Genomic DNA, 20,200 nt, shown 5'->3' with positions numbered 1-20,200 from the left:
ATTGGATCGGGAAGCCAGACACTCAGGTGCCAGTAATCTATTCCCGGGGCAACGGAGCCATGGGAATGCCTGAGCTGTGTTTCCCCTCCTTCTGTCGCCCTGGAAACCCGAATGGAAGCCCAGCTTTCCTTGATCAACAGGGATTCCTTCCAACCACGGAGCAGCAAAGCAGTCACCAGTTGGGAGAAGACACCCAGGAGAGGGATGGGGAAGGGGTGTTCTGTAGCCATGGGCACTCCAATCTCATCCCTGCAAACCCTGAGAGGCAGCTCTGATGGCCAAACACAGACAGCCAAACACAAACACAGATGCCGACGGTATCACCCACCGTTCTTTTCTCACCAGTGCACTCCTTTTTGGCCAGGCGGGCGGGCGCATGGGGGGTGCCACCGGCGAGCGGCCAGACCCCCTGCCCCCTGAGGGGAGGCAGCTTGTCGCCATCTCCCCATGCCCGTCAGGCCCAGTGGCTGCCACCAACACCCACCTTCCCACATAGCTGGGAATAACAGCGCACCCTGCTTTGGCCTCCACGATCCACGATCCATGGATCGGGAACGGGAGATGATCGGTGTGGATCGTTTAGTTGGGATCGTCACTGGCACCGATCCACGGTCAGCTGGATTGGCAATTTTTTTTTGGATCGTGCCCATCTCTACCCAGGACTGAACCGGTTACTTCAAAGACTCCAGTTAAAATTTCACTTCTGCTGTGAACTTGCTAAGGCAGCCTTAGCTATACTTCTGACATACAGGAATAATACTGATCTATTTTACAGGACTGTTGTTATTAGATAATGTATGTGATTTGCACTTCTCCTAGTCATTTTTTCTTAGGGTCCCCTCTCAAATAGAGGTTTGATCTGATGTTTTTGAATGGGTTACCTTTAGAACTTCCGAGGTCACCTTGTTTGATGGTTTTCAGAAAAGGGTGCAAGGCAGCATTATTCAAGATAGCCTTTTGCTGATTTGTAGATTTGGTAGTTTTTTTTTATAATGGTCATTGCTGGTTTGTTGGAGGGACTATGTGGTAGCTTTATGTGAACTGTCTTATGGTCCCTCTGGAGAAAGACGGTCTATGAATATTTCAATTAAAGTAAAAGGAAATGAAGCATATGCAGCATTCTGAGGTGCTATGTAGGTTATACCTTAATTATCTACTTAGTACCTGGCTTGCATTGAACAAAGAAGATGTTTGGCTGGCAAGCCATTTATCAGCAATGCTATGTCTATTGCTCCTCTGGACTCAATTAAGAATTGGTTCACTATTAGTGATGTATGAATATTTCCTCTTCATTTCCTTTTGGCTTCATATATTGTCATTATATGCCTTTTCTTATCACTCAAATTTGATACCAATGATCCTGGTTTGTTTTAAAGCATTTTAATGACATTATTTAATGTCATTAATTATTTTTTAAAATTTACATGCTGCCTCTTCAGAGACCTGCTTGAAGAGTCTCGCAACTAAAATAATACAACAAAACCAAACTAGCCACTTCTTTTAAAAAAAGGGGCATAAAACACAGAGCAGCTTAAAATGATGTTCATAAAACAGTCCTCAGGCTAGAAGCCAACAATAATAATGGACTTTCTGTACCCAATAGAGGTGGACATGGACAGGAAAACAGAAGAAAATTTGACATGGACTGACCCGGTTCAGCATTCGTGAACCAGCGGGTCATGGGATGCCCATTTTCCACGGCACCCATGACTTTTTGGCTCACAGCTTGCAAGTGGCACTGGAAGCACTTTAAGTTTAAATCTCCAAGGGGGTGGTAAAGTGCTCCCAGCACTGGTGGTGGCACCAGGAGCACACTTTAATATTTAAATCCTGGGGGGCGTGGCACCGACCTTGGAAGGGATGGATGCCTAAAGAACTAGCTCCTTCCCCACTCAGCCCCAAGACTGGTTAAAAATACTCTTAATAGTTTCTGACGACTTAGTAATGAAAGGAAAAAGAGTCTCTAATGCCAAGAAACAAAACAGCAACATTGCAAGAAATTTAAAAGAATACTTTACAAGCACTGAAAACATGATCCCTTCAGAGACAATTCCAGGAAGGAAAGCAAACATGGCAGCATCCAATGCTGTGGTGAGCATACAAGACATAGAAATTCCCGATCCTGCTTTAAATGCTTTATTTACAAAATTAGAATTAAGTTTCAAAAAGCAAATCTCAGCCTTAATAAATCCACTAACTGAGCAAGTCACTGATATGAAAAAACTGTTAAATGCTGTGGCTCAAAAGACAGATAAGGCCCTTAACTTAAATATTTCAATGCAAGAAGATATCCGTGCTTTGCAATCTGAGAACGTGCATGTACAGGACAGAATTCTCTCACTGGAAATGCAAGCCTGAAGCCTTCACCTAAAATTTAGGGGTTTTGATGAAGTAAACATCCCTAAATCAGACCTTGCAAAATTCTTATCAGAATGGCTGGCAACGACCATGCAAATAGAGGAAAGCACAACTCAGATAATAAGTAAGGCTTACAGAGTAGGTTCACCTAACTCTGAAAAGAGGAAAGGTCCAAGAGACATATTGGCAAATATTTGTGGACCGGAAAATAAGGAAAAAAGTGCTTGAAACAGCAAAGAATCAAAAAACACTCGGCTTTAATGATATGCAAATTACCGTATATACTGATCTGCCAAAAGAAGTCCTGGATAAACGAAAGCAACTAAAACCAATCACTGAGGAACTGCAACAAGCTAAAATCCCCTATAGATGGGTTAATCTTTGCAAGCTGAAAGTCAAGCATAACAGCAAAACTTACCAAGCTGCAGATCAGGAAGAGGGAATGCTACTGCTGCAATCAATGGGATTAACAAGTGCAATGGAAACCGAAAGCAGCTCACAGAAGAGGAAGAGAAGCCTGCCTTCAACTCCTCAAAAGACTAGCAAGATCCCAGTGAGGGATGCCTGAAGATCTATATCATGATGGAACTCTAGCCTCTGAATTTGGGAACTGTAATGTTTCTCCTATATGAATATTAATATAAGCTATCTTTTGGTCTTGGGGAGGGGAGGGGAATGTTTAGTTAGACTAGTAGCCCTTAATTAAGAGACAACTCTCCGTCTGGTTATTTTAACAATAATCCTGTCTGGTAGTGGCAGGATTATAGAGGGTTGTTTAGCTAGAAGTTAGAATTATATTAAAGTTACTTAGAACAAACTAATATTTTAACAAATTAGTTTTAGATAAGGTAATAAGTAATAGTTGGTGATTATTTGTTAGTGTGTGTTGGTTTGGGTGTGTGTGTTCAGATTATTTGTTGTAGATTTTTAAGGTTTAAAACAAATAGTTCTTTCTTATAATATTATAGGTGTTTATTTTAATAGCTTAGAAGTGTTAAATTCATAATTCTTAAGCAGTATTAAATGTTTTAACTAATATTAAAGTATAAAAAGGAGTAATTTCATATAGTTCATCAAGTTGATAGGAATTAAATAGCACTTATTGTTAACTATATTTTAGACCTGTTACTTGTTAAGCAGTAGATTCATAAGGACAAACACATTAGCTATAACAACTGTTTTTGACTATTGAAGTTTGTGAGGTTTGATAATAAGCTATTTGCATATATTAAAGTTGCCTATAGTTCTTCATTGCTAGTTAAATTATACTTAGTGACTCATATAGATTTCTTAGTAACGTATATAGTTAACTATATTTTAGATATGTTATCTGTTAAGCAGTAGATTTATAAGGACAAACATTAAATATAACAACTGTTTTTGATTTTTGAAGCTTGTTTGTGAGGCTTGATAATAAGCTACTTATATATATTAAAGTTACTTATAGTTTTTCATTACTAATTAAACTATACTTGACCCATTTAGATTCATTATAAAAAAAAATCAAATTAAAAAATAGTGGGTTTTTTTTTTACAGTTAACTGTTTATATAGGCTAAGGTAAATTAATATATTAATAGTTGACAACATTGCTATTGTTAGAGAGTTGATAGGTTTTGAATATTTAATTTGTACTGAAATTTACAAACACTGATATACCTTTTTTATTTTTCTCTTATAAACAAAATGACCATATCCAAATTAAAGGTACTCTCACAAAATGTTTGTGGTCTCAACAACCCAGTGAAATGAAAAAGGGTTCTGACCTCTCTTGTAAAGACATCTCCAGATATAATTTTACTTCAAGAAACCCACCTCCATGCTAAGGTTGAAGAAGAACTAAAATCGTCATGGCTCAAACACCAATTCCACGCAAAAGGTAGTTCTAAAGCTAGGGGAGTTGCAATACTTCTTTCTAAAAATATTGCATTCATATATAAAGATGTCTTAAAAGATCCAAGAGGCAGATTCATATTTTTGAAAGATCAAATAGAAGGGCAAACTTATACACTAGCACAGGGGTGGGCAATTGTTTTGGCTCGGGGGCCACTTTGTGGGAGCGGAGGTTAGCGGAGGGCTGCACCGTTTAAATGATTGCATTCATTAGTTAACTTTGCATTTCAGAAATGGTATAAATTGTATCATAAAAATCAATAAATATAAATTAAATAAAATAGTGGTAGTTTTATTCAATTTATTTATTGTGCTAATTTCATATAATCTATAGCTGCAAGCACAGGAAGGAAATCTCGGTTCAAGGCAGATTTTTCTGACTGTCTTGGCGGGCCACAAAAAACTCTGTAGTGGGCCGCATGTGGCCCGTGGGCCGCAATTTGCTCACCCCTGCACTAGCATCTATCTATGCTCCCAATGACAATCAGTTGTGTTTCCTTGAGGACACATTAAAACAGCTGCAACTATTCCAGGAAGGGTCGGTAATAATAGGAGGAGACCTTAACTATATTTCTAATTACAAATTAGATAAAACAAATTCCACTAGCAGAAAAACCAAAAATAATAGAGATGACACCCTTTGCCAACATTATTAAAGAAATTCCAACTGACTGATATTTGGAGGGTCTTACATGACACAGAAAGGGACTATATATACTATTCGATGAGACATAAAGTATACACCAGAATAGATTATGTTTTGCTTTCATCAGATCTCGTAGAAAAGACACTGAATGCTGAAATTGGATTGATCAACTATTCTGACCATGCATGGGTAGAATGCATGGTCTCCACCAATGAGGCAACAAAGAAATCGAGACACTGGACTTTTGACAAAAATTTAATTTTCAATCTCAGTGCAGTTAATCAAATTAATCAACATATAAGTCAATACTTGACAGACAACCAAAATTCTGACACAACACCAAATGTGATATGGGATGCATTAAAAGCAGTACTACGAGGGCAAATAATTGCCTTATCAGCCCATATAAATAAAAACAAAAATGCTCAAAGGTAAGATATCCTAATCAGAATACAACAATTAGAGAAGCAACATAAAGAAACAGGAAACAGGAAAATATATAGACAGCTATTAAATGAGCGCAAACTACTAGAGACTTTAGAAATTAATACAGTATATAGAAATCTCCTATTCATGAAACAGAAATTTTGGATTAAATCCCCTAGAAACCTAAGACACTTAGCATGGAACATAAAAGAAAAAAAGCATCCAAAGATATTAAAATAATAAGAGACAACAAAGACCAAGTTCATATTAAAGCTCTAGATATAGCAAAGATATTTAAAGACTTCTACTCCAAATTATATGCAACTACTAACCCAAATCTAGATGATATTAAACAATATTTACAGAACCATGAAGGCCTTAATAAAATTAATAACATGCATCAGGCAATAATGGAAAAACCAATAACAGGACAGGAAGTATTAGACTCAATAAAATATCTAAATAACAATAAGGCATCTGGGCCTGATGGCTTTTCACCAGAATTTTACAAAAAAATTTGCTAATTCCTTAGTTCACCCTTTGGTAAACGTTTGTAATAATATTATATCTTCTGTCATTTTGCCTTTATCTTGGTATGAAACAACAATCTCACTAATCCCTAAACAAAACAAAGACAAATCCAATCCTAGTTCTTATCGTCCTATTTCATAGCTAAACACTGATTAGAAAATATTTACAGGCATATTGGCTAGACACCTCAATACCTTTATTGGGGAATATATTCAATATCAGCAAGCTGGTTTTATCCCCCAAAGGAACCTAACTGATAATGTTTTCAAAACTTTAAATATAGTATCATACTGTAAACAAAATCACCTAAACTAACTACTACTTTCTCTCGACACAGAGAAAGCGTTTGATTCGCTTGAGATCTCATACCTCTTAGAACTCTTAAAACACATGAATTTTGGGCACAATTTTCTTCAAATCATTAAAGCTATATACGCTAAACCCACAGCTAAAATTAAAACAAATGGTGTTGTCTCAGACTCAATTAAACTGTACAGAGGTACGCGGCAGGGCTGCCCACTGTCACCAGTACTTTTTGTTATAGCAATGGAACCACTCACAGATGCAATTAGAAGAAACAAGTATATTAAAGGTATACACATTAACCAAGAAACCAATAAGATAAGCTTATTTGCAGACGATCTCTTATTGTATATTACACAACCAATTAGCTCTTTAAAACATCTGGATGTTGAACTATTTAAATTTTAAAAAATATCAGGTTTAGTAGTAAATCAAGTCAAATCTAACATTCTCCCAATCAATTTGACAGAAACACAAAGAGTGCTAATTGGGCAATACCATAAATATCAATGAGCTCATCCATATTTAACATATCTTGGAGTAAAAATTACAGTAAATCTGAACATGTTAATACAGTATAACAATATAAGTAAAATTAAAGAAATTAAAAGAGACATAAATACTTGGGGAAAGCAAAACCTTAGTTGGTTTGAACAATACAACCTGATAAAGTAATTTATCTTGCCTAAATTGCTATTTTTGTTTAGATCGATGTATTGTCGAAGGCTTTCATGGCCGGAGAACGATGGTTGTTGTGGGTTTTCCGGGCTGTATTGCCGTGGTCTTGGCATTGTAGTTCCTGATGTTTCGCCAGCAGCTGTGGCTGGCATCTTCAGAGGTGTAGCACCAAAAGACAGAGATCTCTCAGTGTCACAGTGTGGAAAAGATGTAGGTCATTTGTATCTACTCAGGAGGGGTGGGGTTGAGCTGAGTCATCCTGTAAGAGTTTCCCAGGGTGTGGAATGCTAATGGCGGGAGGCTTCACTGTATCCTGAGGAGGTTCTTTTGCATATGGATTGGTACTTGATATGCTGATCTTCTCTGCAGGGCTATTGTCAGGGATAGAATGTTTTGTTAGCCTGGTGTTTTTCAGGACTGGCAACCATGCTCGGTTCATTCTTAAGGTTTCTTCTTTCCTGTTGAAGTTTTGCTTATGCTTGTGAATTTCAATGGCTTCCCTGTGCAGTCTGACAAAGTAGTTGGAAGTGTTGTCCAGTATTTTGGTGTCCTGGAATAAGATACTGTGCCCTGTTTGAGTTAGGCTATGTTCAGCCACTGCTGATTTTTCAGGTTGTCCAAGTCTGCAGTGTCTTTCATGTTCTTTTATTCTTGTCTGGATGCTACGCTTTGTGGTCCCGATGTAAACTTGTCCACAGCTGCAGGGTATACGGTATACTCCTGCAGAGGTTAGGGGGTCGTAGCATCTGTTGTATTTTTCGGGTGGGTCTGAATACTGCTTGAAGGTTATGCTTTTTCATAAGCTTTCCCATCTGATCAGTAATTCCTTTGATATATGGCAAAAACACTTTTCCTGTGGGTGTTTTTCTTTGGTTGTTTGATTCATCCTGGGTTTGATTGCTCTTCGGATTTCATTTCTGGAGTAGCCATTTGCCTGAAGTGCATGGTTTAGATGATTAATTTCCTCATTGAGAAAGTGCGGCTCACATATCCGTCTTGCACGATCCACTAATGTTTTCATTATGCCTCTTTTCTGTCGGGGGTGGTGATTGGAGTTTTTGTGTAGGTACCGATCAGTGTGAGTTGGTTTCCTGTAGACCTTGTGACCTAACTGAAAGTTTGCTTTGCGGATGACCCAGGTATCCAGGAATGGGAGTTTTCCCTCGATTTCTTTCTCCATGGTGAATTGTATGTTCAGGTGGATGTTGTTGAGATGATTCAAAAACCCCATCAATTCTTCCTCCCCATGGCTCCAAATGATAAATGTATCATCCACAAACCGGAACCATACACTAGGTTTGTGGGGTGCTGATTCTAGAGCTGTTTTTTCAAAATGTTCCATGTAGAAGTTTGCTATAACTGGGCTGAGTGGGCTCCCCATGGCCCACGTCAGGAACTACAATGCTAAGACCACGGCAATACAGCCCGGAAAACCCACAACAATCATCGTTCTCCGGCCGTGAAAGCCTTCGACAATGTGGAAAAGATGTTGGCAGGTCATTTATATCTACTCAGGAGGGGTGGGTTTGAGCTGAGTCATCCTGTAAGAGTTTCCCAGGGTGTGGAATGCTAATGACGGGAGGCTTCACTGTATCCTGAGGAGGTTCTTTTGCATATGGATTGGTGCTTGATGTGCTAATCTTCTCTGCAGGGCTATTGTCGGGTGTAGAGTGTTTTGTTAGCCTGGTGTTTTTCAGAACTGGAAACCATGCTCTGTTCATTCTTAAGGTTTCTTCTTTCCTGTTGAAGTTTTGCTTATGCTTGTGAATTTCAATGGCTTCCCTGTGCAGTCTGACAAAGTAGTTGGAGGTGTTGTCCAGTATTTTGGTGTCCTGGAATAAGATACTGTGCCCTGTTTGAGTTAGGCTGTGTTCAGCCACTGCTGATTTTTCAGGTTGTCCAAGTCTGCAGTGTCTTTCATGTTCTTTTATTCTTGTCTGGATGCTACGCTTTGTGGTCCCGATGTAAACTTGTCCACAGCTGCAGGGTATACGGTATACTCCTGCAGAGGTGAGGGGGTCTCTACTGTCTTTTGCTGATCGTAGCATCTGTTGTATTTGTTTAGATCGCTTCCCATACCCAGAAGGCTGCTAAAGCAATGGCAATCAATCCTTAATCAATTTCTTTGGCAACGTAAGACCCCAAGAATAGCTTTCAAAACATTGAGGAAAAGAACACAGGGGGGATTTAACTACCCAGACATGGAAATCTACAATACCACTGCAAGACTAGTTAATCTAATACAAATAATCCAAGACAAAGGACAAACAGACTGTAATCCAGTCTGTTAACATCCCACAACAGGAAAGTACAATTCAAGACATGATATAGAAAAGAGCAAATCAAAGGCCTGCAGATATTTGTCACAACCCTTTTTTTTAAACAATTCTTGAAACCTGGGACAAGTACAGAATTAAACTAGTACCAACTATTTCACGCTTTGCTACTATTTTTTCACAAGAGGGACCTCCAAGTTTCTCTTTGATTAACAAATCAGGAAACAGAGATCAACTCAATAATCTCCGCCTAATAGATATTGCATCTAAGACGGGTCTAAAGGAGAAGCATAAGTTGGAAGAAACTATAGGAAAAAAATATACTTTGGTTTCTTTACTTTCAATTAGTTTATTTTGCTAAAGATATTAAATTAAAAGTTTTAATGAGTAAACAGAAAACTGATTTTGAACAGCTTTTGGATACACAAGGATTTGTGTGTAAGGGTCTAATCTCTAAGATCTATAATCTACTACTTCATGCATTAGACACTAAAGGCCCAAGTCCACACTTAAGATGGCAGAAAGAATGCAATATTAATATTTCAGAAAGCGATTGGAATCAAATTTGGAACTCAAGATTATTTAATTCTAAGGTTATTAATACTACACTTCAATCTTAAAAAATTGTTAATTTCTGGTACCTTACACCCCAGAAACTATCTAAAATTTACTCAAAACAGTCCCCTTTATGTTGGAAACAATGTGGAGATATAGGTAGCTATTCACATTGATGGTGGGAGTGCAAACGTGTTGAAGAATTTTGGAACAAGATCCTAAATCAGATACAGCTTATTACTACATATGAAATACCTCTAAAACCAGAAACTATTTTTTTAGAAATCTGGAATGATCAAAGTATACCTTCCATTAGAAGAGACCTAATTTTCACATTGCTTCAAACAGCTAAAACCTCATTAGCCCTATACTGGAAATCAAAAGAAATCCCTACGATCAACACCTCGTTTAACAAAATTTGGGATCTACTTTTAAGGGGAAAAAATCACAGAAAAATTGTATCTCCAAATTAACCCCACAGGTATCTCAGACTTCAATACTAAATGGGAACCTTTTTTAGAATTCCTTTCTAAAAATGAGCTTTTGTTAACAAAATTGCCCTATCAAGATATCCTAGATATGGAAATGTGGCGTTTGTGGTAGTCTTACCCACATAAAGTTCTATTTAATACTGCTTTTGCTATAATAACATTTTACTTGTTAATTTAATGTAAGTTAATAACTCATAATATGGTTACAACGAACTGTTTTAAATATCTGTCCAAGTTTTTTAATGTTATGTTTTGTGAGTTATATGTTGTAATCTAATTCAAAATTAATTAAAAATTTTTTTAAAAAAATAATAATATTTAAATCCTCCTTTGCTCCAGCTGACTGGCGGGCCTGGACTCACAAACCAGTCTGCAAATTGGCGCCAGTCCATTAAAAGTTTGTGGTCTGTGTTCCGTGAAACACAAAAGACCATGGCCCAATGGCCCATGGGTTTTTTTCTGGTCCATGCCCACCTCTAGTACCCAACATATGACACCCTAGTCTTTGGCATTAATATTTGTATTAGAAGTTAGATCTGGCAATTTGCTCTTTTTATTTACTTGACTGAAATTCTATTTTTCACGTTCCATTAAACCTATACTTTTTTAAAAAAAGTAAATTTGTGTGTTTTGTTATGGAGAAATGTAATCTTATCACATACCTCAGTGCCATGAGTTTGAGAGCTAACCATGTGATTACTACATACCCTAGGTGGTCTCTCCCCCCACAAATACATAGAAGTCCTACTCTTTAACCTGTTTTGGCAGCTGTTAACACTTTGGAATTTTGTAGGAGGGATCCCAATCAGATTCCATGGAGTACCAGGTCAAGAATCTTCAAAGGCCCCTAAGAATGTCACAGGGACTTATTCCAATTAACTATGCAGGCTTAATGTGTGTTCTGCACTTCTCCCTCTTCCAATCAGCTTGCGGGTAGAGGGCAGTTGTTACTGTATACCTCTAAACCTGCCATAATTGTAATGCCTTTAAATAAATTTATGATGTAATCATGTTTAGAATACTAATTCCAGAAGGGTAGGTGTGCTACAGCAAAAACAAATGAGCATCTTGTGGCACCTTAAAGGCTAATCTATTTTTATTTTAAGCATTTATGGACCACTGCATCCGGCACAGTGTACACTTCTAAATATCTATTGTTGGGGAGCACCAGCAAGCAAAGCTATTATCTTTAGGCCTCCCGTGTGAAATTCCTATGGGTCTCATGTTGGACAATAGACTGGATAGAACTTTGGTCTGATCCAGCAGGGCTTTTGATATGTTATGTGCTGTTTAAGCCACTAAGAAAAAGGAGCAGTTAAGACTCTTTGAAGTTTGGTGTAGTGGTGAAGAGGGGCAAGACTCTAATCTGGAGATCTGGGTTTGATTCCCCACTCTTCTGCTTGAGGCCAGCTGGGTGACCTTGGGTAAATCACAGCTTCTTGGAGCTCTCACAGCCGCCCCCACCTCACAGGGTAATTGTCATGAGGATAATAATAACATACTTTGTAAACTGCTCTGAGTGGGTATTAAGTTGTCCTGAAGGGCAGTATATAAATCAAATGTTATTATTATTTTTCAGCCCTAAGACTGATTAGTAGCCACACAGAAAAGAAGAACCGCATTTATAAATTTCATTCTTCATCTGACATGTCTCTGCATACAGCCTTGTTCACAGTTTTTCCCGTATTGTGATTTTAGGATATAACAAGGTGTTAACAAGAAAAACATGTTTTCACTAAAGCTATATACAAAGTGTACCTCTTGCCCTGAGTCCTTCTGTGTGTTTATGTTTTTCCTAAGGAAGTCTGTTTTCTATAATGAATAGATAAATTTTAAGTGTACACGTGGGTGATGGCTGGGTTGGGGAATTTCTCCAAATGTGCATTGTTCTCATCCCCGACCCTCCAGATATTTCTGGCAGAGGAATGAGAGATGGGACAGTGCTAATATAAGACATTGCCCACATGCTGAACTTCATTCTTGTTTTCTACTGTTACTGACCTCTATGTGGCTTTCATCTACTTGAATTATTAAGTCAGATAGAAGATAGTGTATGTGGCTCTAGTTAGAAGAAGTTCTCCATCTCCCAGACCAACCAGACCATTCCCAGTTTCAGAGGCCTTGAGACTTGTCTCAGTTCTTTCTGCCATTTCAGATTTGTTACCTTGGTCATTCCACTTTCCTGCAAGTATGTTAAAGACATCGGTGGGAAAAAAATGACACAATAGTCTCAAGTAAGATTTTGAATGTTGAATCTACTGCCCATCAGCTTCATTGGATGCCGTGAAGTTCTAGTATTTTGTGAGAGGGAGAAAAAGTCCCCTCTGTCTACCTTCTCTTCCTCATGCATAATTTTATAAACCTCTATCATGTCCTTCCCAGTCGTTCCTTTACTAAATTGCTAATTCCCAAACTATTCAGGCATTCCTCATAGGAAAGGTGGTCCAAACTCCTAATCATCTTGGCTGCTCTCTTATCTATCTATCTATCTATCTATCTATCTATCTATCTATCTATCTATCTATCTATCTATCTATCTATCTATCTATCTATCTATCTATCTATCTATCTATCTATCTATCTATCTATCTATCTATCTATCTATCTATCTATCTATCTATCTATCTATCTATCACATTTATATTCCACTCTCTCTGAAAACCAGGCTCAGAGCGGATCACAATAGCAATATAAAACAGGCAGCAATAATAATTAAAAACATTTCAGTAAAAAAAATCTTGTATACTTTGTTCAGCTCTGCAATGCTCTTTTACAGATACAGTGACCAGAACTGCACAGAGTATTCCAAGTGAGGACACACCATAGATCTCTACAGGGGCATTTCAGGGCTTTTTTTTCTGCCGGAATGCAGTGGAACACAGTTCCGGCACCTCTTGGTGCCAGGAGCTGGAGGCAGCGGTGGCAGTTAGTGGGCACCCATGTGGCTTCTCCGCCGGGCCCTCTGAGCAGCCTCTTCATCCCGGCACCTGGAGCTGGAGGCAGCAGTGGGCAGGTGGCCAAGTGTGGGTGGGCTACATGGTGGCCCTGGCCTCATCTGGCTCACGTGCATCACACTCATCTAAAGTTGCCAGCTCCAAGTAAGGAAATTCCTGAAGATTTGGGGGCTGGGACCTGGAGAGGGTGGAAGTTGAGGCTGTTTGCTTCCAGTTCCTGAAACTCAAGCTATACTCCTCCCCGCATCAAGTATGCCCCACATGATTACCCTGGTATAAATGTTAAGGAAATTAAGTTCTTGTTTTTTAACACTTCCAGTACTGTATCCAACTTCTGGTTGTTTTCAAATTTCTGCAACCCATTCTCTATTGTATTGTTTATTGAATACCCCATTCTGTTGATTGTATTGACTTACAGTGTGAAATGTGCCTTGAGTTTAATTGAGAAAGGCTGACTACAAATAGTGCAAACAAAATAAAATAAATAGCAGCCCTGCAAGGTTTTTAAGGCAAGAGATGTGCAGAGGTGGTTTGCCATTGCCTGCCTCTGTAAAACAACCCTGGAGAGATCACCTACTTAGCTTCCGAGATCTAAGATAAGGTTAGCCTGGGTTGTCCTGATCTGGGCTCACGTGGTATACTGCCCAATACGTGGAGTATCCAGTTAACTCTTATGTGAAGTTGTGAATAGACCTTTCATCCACACATTTCTCTAATCATTTTTAAAGTCCCTAATACCCTCTAGCAGTTGCTACATCATGTGGCAGTGAATTCCATATATTACAGAGGAGAAGCGGGCAGGCCTGAGTCATGGGAGCACTCCCGGGGGGCGGCCACACCCTGTGTGATGATGTCACTTCCCGGAAGTGACATAATTGCGTGATCCTGGGAGCATGCACACTTTGCCCTGGATACTGGCAACCCACGCTAAGCCATTGAGTTCCACCATCTCTTTTCCCAGAAAAAGCCCTTTTTATATAATATTTATTATAATATTGACCATTTTATTTTAAATCCCTTTTCTAATCATCCCCAACATAGAGTTTGCCTTTTTTTGCAGCACACTGGGTTGAAATTTTCATTGACTTATCTACTTTGATCCCAAGGTGTCTTTCTCTCTCATTCTTAGCAGCTGGGATTTTTTTGCTCCAGTATACATGGAGCATACACTTGCCTACATGGAACTTCATTTGCCACATTGTGGCTCACTTACCCAAAATGTGGAGATCTTCCTGAAGCTTTTCACAGTCTGCTCTGGTTTTCACCATCCTGAGTAGTTTTGTATCATCTGCAAACTTGGCCACTGCACTGCTCACCCCCAGTTCCAGATCATTTAGGAAGAAAATATTTATTTATTTATTTATTTATAGTCCGCCTTTCTCACTGAGACTCAAGATGGATTACACAGTATGAGGTTAATACAATTAGTATCAAGTAAGTACATTTCAATACAATACCATTAGGTAAACATATACAAGTTTAAAGACATAGCATTAGCAAGGATCCAAAACATAGTAGAAAATACGGAAGCAAAACATAATTTTAGGACTAACGTTAGACAACATGGAGCGCTGGTTGTACATATTTAGAGCAGCAGATAATATATAAGGCAAAAATGGTGATGAAGTCTATGATCCACAACTCATTAGTGAAGCATCTGAGACCCCATCCCTACAATACAGCCCTCTCATTTGAGTAAAAAGCCTTTCTGAATAGTTCGGTTTTGCATTGTTTATGGAAAGCCAGGAGAGTGGGGGCTCTTCTGACTTCCTCAGGCAGGTCATTCCTCAGGATAGGGGCCAACACAGAGAAAGCCTGTGTACAAGCTGCTGCTGATTTCACCTGTGTGCAGCCTGGTGCCTGCAGGAGACCCTGTTCAGATGAGCGAAGCTGCCGTGGAGGAACATAGGGAGGGAGGTGGTCCCATAGGTATGTCGGACTAAAGCCATGAATAACTTTGTATGTAATAACTAATACCTTGAACTGAGCATGGTAAATGATGGGTAGCCAGTGAAGCAAGCACTGGTCTCAACATCAATCCTTGTTAGGAGGACCCCACTGTTTACTTACCTCTATTGTGAAAACTGTCCATTTATTCCTATTCTTTGCTTCCTGCTGTTTAACCAATTTTTAATCCATAAGATGATATGTTCAAACCACTCTCTGTATGACTTTCATCTCACTCCCACTTTCCACATCTACTTGGCATATTTTATTCAGCTTTTCAGGGAATGTTGGTTTTTATTATTGTTTACTTTCAGCAGTACTCTGTAAATTGAATTAGTCTTTTCTATTATATTTGACGCTAGCTCACATGTGGCTGTGTCAATCTGGCTGGCATCTTAAAAAAACTAGACTCTGAGCCAAGCCACAAGTGACGAATGACACTTGCCTGGCAAGTGAACAGACTCACATGTATTCCTCCCTGTTTACTTGCCCTCCACTTGCGCTCCACTTGATCACGTAGTGATCATGTAGTGATCAAGTGGAGCGCAAGCGGAGGGCAAGTGAACAGGGAGGAATACACGTGAGTCTGTTCACTTGCCAGGCAAGTGTCATTCGTCACTTGTGGCTTGGCTCTCTGATTCTCTGCTATGGGCCAAACTAGACAAGATGGCATGATTGTGAATTTCTACTTCCAGCTGCTTGAATTTAAAAGTTTTGTTTTGATTTTAGCTTTCTTTTCGTGACTTGCATAATTTTGTTTTCTCACATTGATTTTTCCCTTTAATATGTATTATTTTTTCAGTCCTGTGCATCATGAAACCATCATTATACGTTCTACAAATATTTATCAATGATGTGTTGTATGTATAAATACTGTATATTTTGCACATAAAAACTGTACAGCAAGTGAACAGAATACAAACAAAGCTACAAAGTCAACCATGGAAACTGAAGAATTGAAACCAGTGACAAAAATATAAACAAATATAAAAAGAAATGGAATTGGGAACATTTGTTCATCCTTACTAATAGGAACTGTGTGATCATTCCCTGATATGTTTATTTTTACTGACTTGCAGCTGCACTGGCTGTGTGCACATATCTGAATCTTATTAGAGAATGCTCCAATGCCTCAGCAATGGCTGGGTGAATAAGCTTGCCAGGTGCCTGCCAATGGCAAGCAATTGCCCTGCAATTTGGACCTCTTTCTGAGGATCAGAGGGAGAAGATAGGCTGGGGAAAATGAGAGCATGTGTGTCTGCAGGCCCAGTCAATGACATTAGTTCTGTCATTAACTGGGCCTGCAGACATGTATGCAGCCATTTTAGGGTTGCATGTGCTCTGCAGAAGAGGTTTAACTGCTTTGGGTTCATTCTGTTTTTTTCATTCATTCATGAGAGAGAGCTGGGGCCCAGCATGAGCTCTGCAGAGGAGGGTAAGCTGCTTTGAGTTCATTCTGCTTTTTTCATTCATTCATTCATTCATTCATTCATTCATTCATTCATTCATTCATGAGAGAGAGAGAGCTGAGGCCCAGCATGAGCTCTGCAGAGGAGGGTAAGCTGCTTTGAGTTCATTCTGCTTTTTTCCATTCATGAGTGAGTGAGAGAAAGAGAGAGAGCAAGCAGAGCTGCGGGGGACTCTCCAGAGGAGACTAAGCTGCTTTGAGTTCATTCTGCTTTCATTTCATTCAGGGGTTTCTGTGTATGTGTGTGCTGCTTGGAGTTCATTCTGTTTTATATTCATTGGGGGAGTGGGAGGGTGGGGCTGTGTGTGTATGTGTTCTGCTTTCAGTTCATTCTGCTTTCTTTTCAGGGGGTGGGGCTGTGCATGTACGTGTGTGTGTAAGTTGCTTTCATTCTTTTGTTGACTAAAGTTGAAATTGTTATAGTTCCCACAGCTTTTGAATGCAGATTGGTTCTGTGTTAGTTAAATATATCAGTTATGGTTATTTGTATTAGTTAAAATATCAATTATGGTTATTCCAGTTTTATGCTAGGAATGGATAGCTGTGTCCAAGTCACAGAAGGCTTTCATCAATATATTCATCAGCATATAGATGTTCTTATATCTTAATAGCTGTAACTCAAATGGTTCTCCCCACCCTCAGCTAATTAGCATCACTGAAATTGCAGTGGACATATGGGTGTTGAAGTTTTTATGAATATTGTTTGTCTGGGACATTGGAATATTACGGAGGAGAAAACGTTTTTTAGTAGTCTATATATCTGATTACTTCTTTACCTGCCTAAATTGTTAAGTTTTTCTATTCCTTTTCTTCTTTTTGCTTTGTTTTGAAGTAATATTTCTGTATATATTGTCCTTATTATATCTTTTTAATTATGATATCTAATGGATCAACATATAAAATATATAATAGGTTAATCTACTAATTTAAGACTAGACCAAAGTTTAACATGCTAAGTCAATCAATGGAATTAATATTAAATAATCTGTGATAGAATTTATTGTGGATAGATAGCATATAGATGTTTATAGTTTCATTCATGCAGGATCCTCAACAGTAGGTGGAAGTATAATTTGTATTGCTTTGGACTATCTGCTTGGAATTGAGGAAGGGGTATAAAAAAAGTTCATATATTTTACTTATATTTTGTAGGTACTTAAGTTTATTATTATTATTTGAAGTATTTCACAGCATACACAATCTGTTAGATCTATTTAATAGTTTTCTGTATAAGGTTCTATGCACTATTAATTGTTCTTTCCTACTTCTTAAATAAAATCTAAAAAATTGGAGGGGGAAAGGAATATTTACGAATATTTCACAATGTCACAATAGCTTAGCCGTTGGTAAGGTAGAGTTGGCAGGCAACAAAAAAATTTGCCATTTTAAACTAAGTATAAATCTAATGCAGCTAAAGTTGAGTATCTAACTTTGAATTGCTCCAGTCAAGCAAAACTCTCCCTGAATATTTGAAAATTTAATATTAATTAGATTAGGAATTTCAGTGGAATTTTGAGAAAGAATTTCGGAATTTTTTTTCCTGTGCTGGCAGAGGGAATCTGTTAGAATTTAGATTTGTGAGCTGGGTATTGGATTTTTAGAGGCCCTGTCCTTCTTGTATATATATTTTAAAAAATGATTTCAAAGAAATGAAATGTTTGGGAAAGGGAATGGAAGATTTCCCTTTTTGTAGAGGATACAGAAAGGAAAAAAAATCCTTTCTCATAACACTAATTTTCCAAGCTTACTAACATTTTTCTCATCGTAATGCATTGTGCTGGGTTCCGGGAAGCAGTGGCATTTCTGGGAGTGATGTCACTTCCAGAAGTGATGTCATCACACATTTCTGGGACCGCATGTGTGCTTTGCCCATGCATGTGTGATAATAGAGAGTTCCACCACCTCTTTTCCCAGAAAAAAGCCCTGATCCTAACCCATTTTCACTGAATTTCCCCTAGCCTGTCTCCTCCCCAAACATACCATTTTCACAGGTGAGTATCCAGGTGAGTATAGTGAGTACGTATCATCTGAGGGGAAGGGAGAGATGGCAACCCTATACATGACAGACTATTTAACCCTTTCCCCATAAGCCATTTGCCTGCTCTATACTGGCCCTTATCTTTCTCAATTGTATGGTGGAAGGAATATAGGCTCCTTCTATTTTTCTCCCAGGGCTGGAAAATCAAATTTGATTGGGAAAACAGTCTGAATTAATAGCTTCTCACCCTGCACTGAAATGTTAAGAAATATTGCCAGAGTAATTACTGTCTCAGTCCTGTTTATACCCCTTTAGAGATCAGTATGTGCAGAACTGGCTCAGAAACTTTTCATTTATTTGTTTAGAAAATCCACACCGTATCTCACCAAGATAAAAAAATTAAATTCATAAAACCAAGTAGCATGTAAAAAAACTATCAAAAGTAAATAAAACAAAAAGAGCATAAAACAGCACTCAGCAGTCCAAAATGATATTGATAGTCTTCAGACTAGAAGGTAACCTTTGAAATAGCTTTTAAAGATGACCCCTCTCTATTTAAAAATATATATTTTATTTAAGAAAGAATAGAAAAGATTACACCTCTCAAGCCACTTGCTCTAGGTAGGGCTGCCTGTAGACTTTCTACTTTTTTCTTATTTAAATGAACTGTTCCTTATTTGTGTAATTAAAAGAGTCATGGAAAAGAAAAAATGCACCAGAACTGCAAAAAAGTTTAATGCATTGATTCAAGATGGAACGAAATGGCTTAGCCTAAGAATCCCATGAGGCATGGAGTACTAGGAAAGGAAAGGAACTGCACCAAAAAACAGTGGGCAGGGGAAAGGTTAATCAGTTTTCCTTTCTATTTGTTTGCTGAAAACGACTCCTCCCTGAAGGTACATTTCTTTTTTAACAGCCAGAGCTTCATAGGTTTTTTTTTTCACAGCTTCCTAGCTAACCACAATTTGTGGCTGCCATTGTTATCTTCTCCTTGTGCAAAAGCTCCTCGTGCAGAACTTGTGCAAGGAGTGTCACTCATAATGCAATGTACTTGGGAATTCTGTGTGATAGGAACCCCCTTCTTTCCCCAGCTCTTGAAAGGGGAGGAAGGATAGATCATCTTATACTTTCCCCTGGAAGCTTTTTTCTGGACATTTCTAGGAGGCTTACTTATTTTTTCATATCAAGCTAAGATGAGACTCTGGCCCATGTTGGATTTGTGGAGACCAGTGTATGTGTATGTAAAGTGTCATCAAGACACAGCCAAATTCTGGTGACCCCTGCTGTTTGCCATTGACTGTCTCCGCATACTAATCTTGATCTTTCTTGGTGGTGTCCCATCTGACCTGTGCTGACCTTACTTAGCTTCCAAGATCTGACAAGCTCAAACTAGCCTGGGCCATTCATGTCCGGTGAAAAGGAGCTATTAGGGGTTAAATACACACATGTGCATGTAATGAGAGGGGCTTCTATGTATACATAGATAGAGGTTGAATTCTACTGACTGTATAATCACAATCTAGAATTATCTGTGGAGTGTGTTTACCAGAAGATGCCACAATCTTAAATAATTTCCCCTACCCCAAACATTATGTGCTATGTGTTCCTCCCAAGACAGCCAAACCAAGATTGCATTTGGTGCTTATGTGGGCAGTCTGAAAGCAACCATAAACAAAATAAAACCTTTTTCTGGGTTT

This window comes from Eublepharis macularius, chromosome 7, assembly GCF_028583425.1.
Source record: "Eublepharis macularius isolate TG4126 chromosome 7, MPM_Emac_v1.0, whole genome shotgun sequence".
In the NCBI taxonomy this organism is placed as follows: domain Eukaryota; kingdom Metazoa; phylum Chordata; class Lepidosauria; order Squamata; family Eublepharidae; genus Eublepharis; species Eublepharis macularius.
This window is presented reverse-complemented; position numbering follows the sequence as displayed.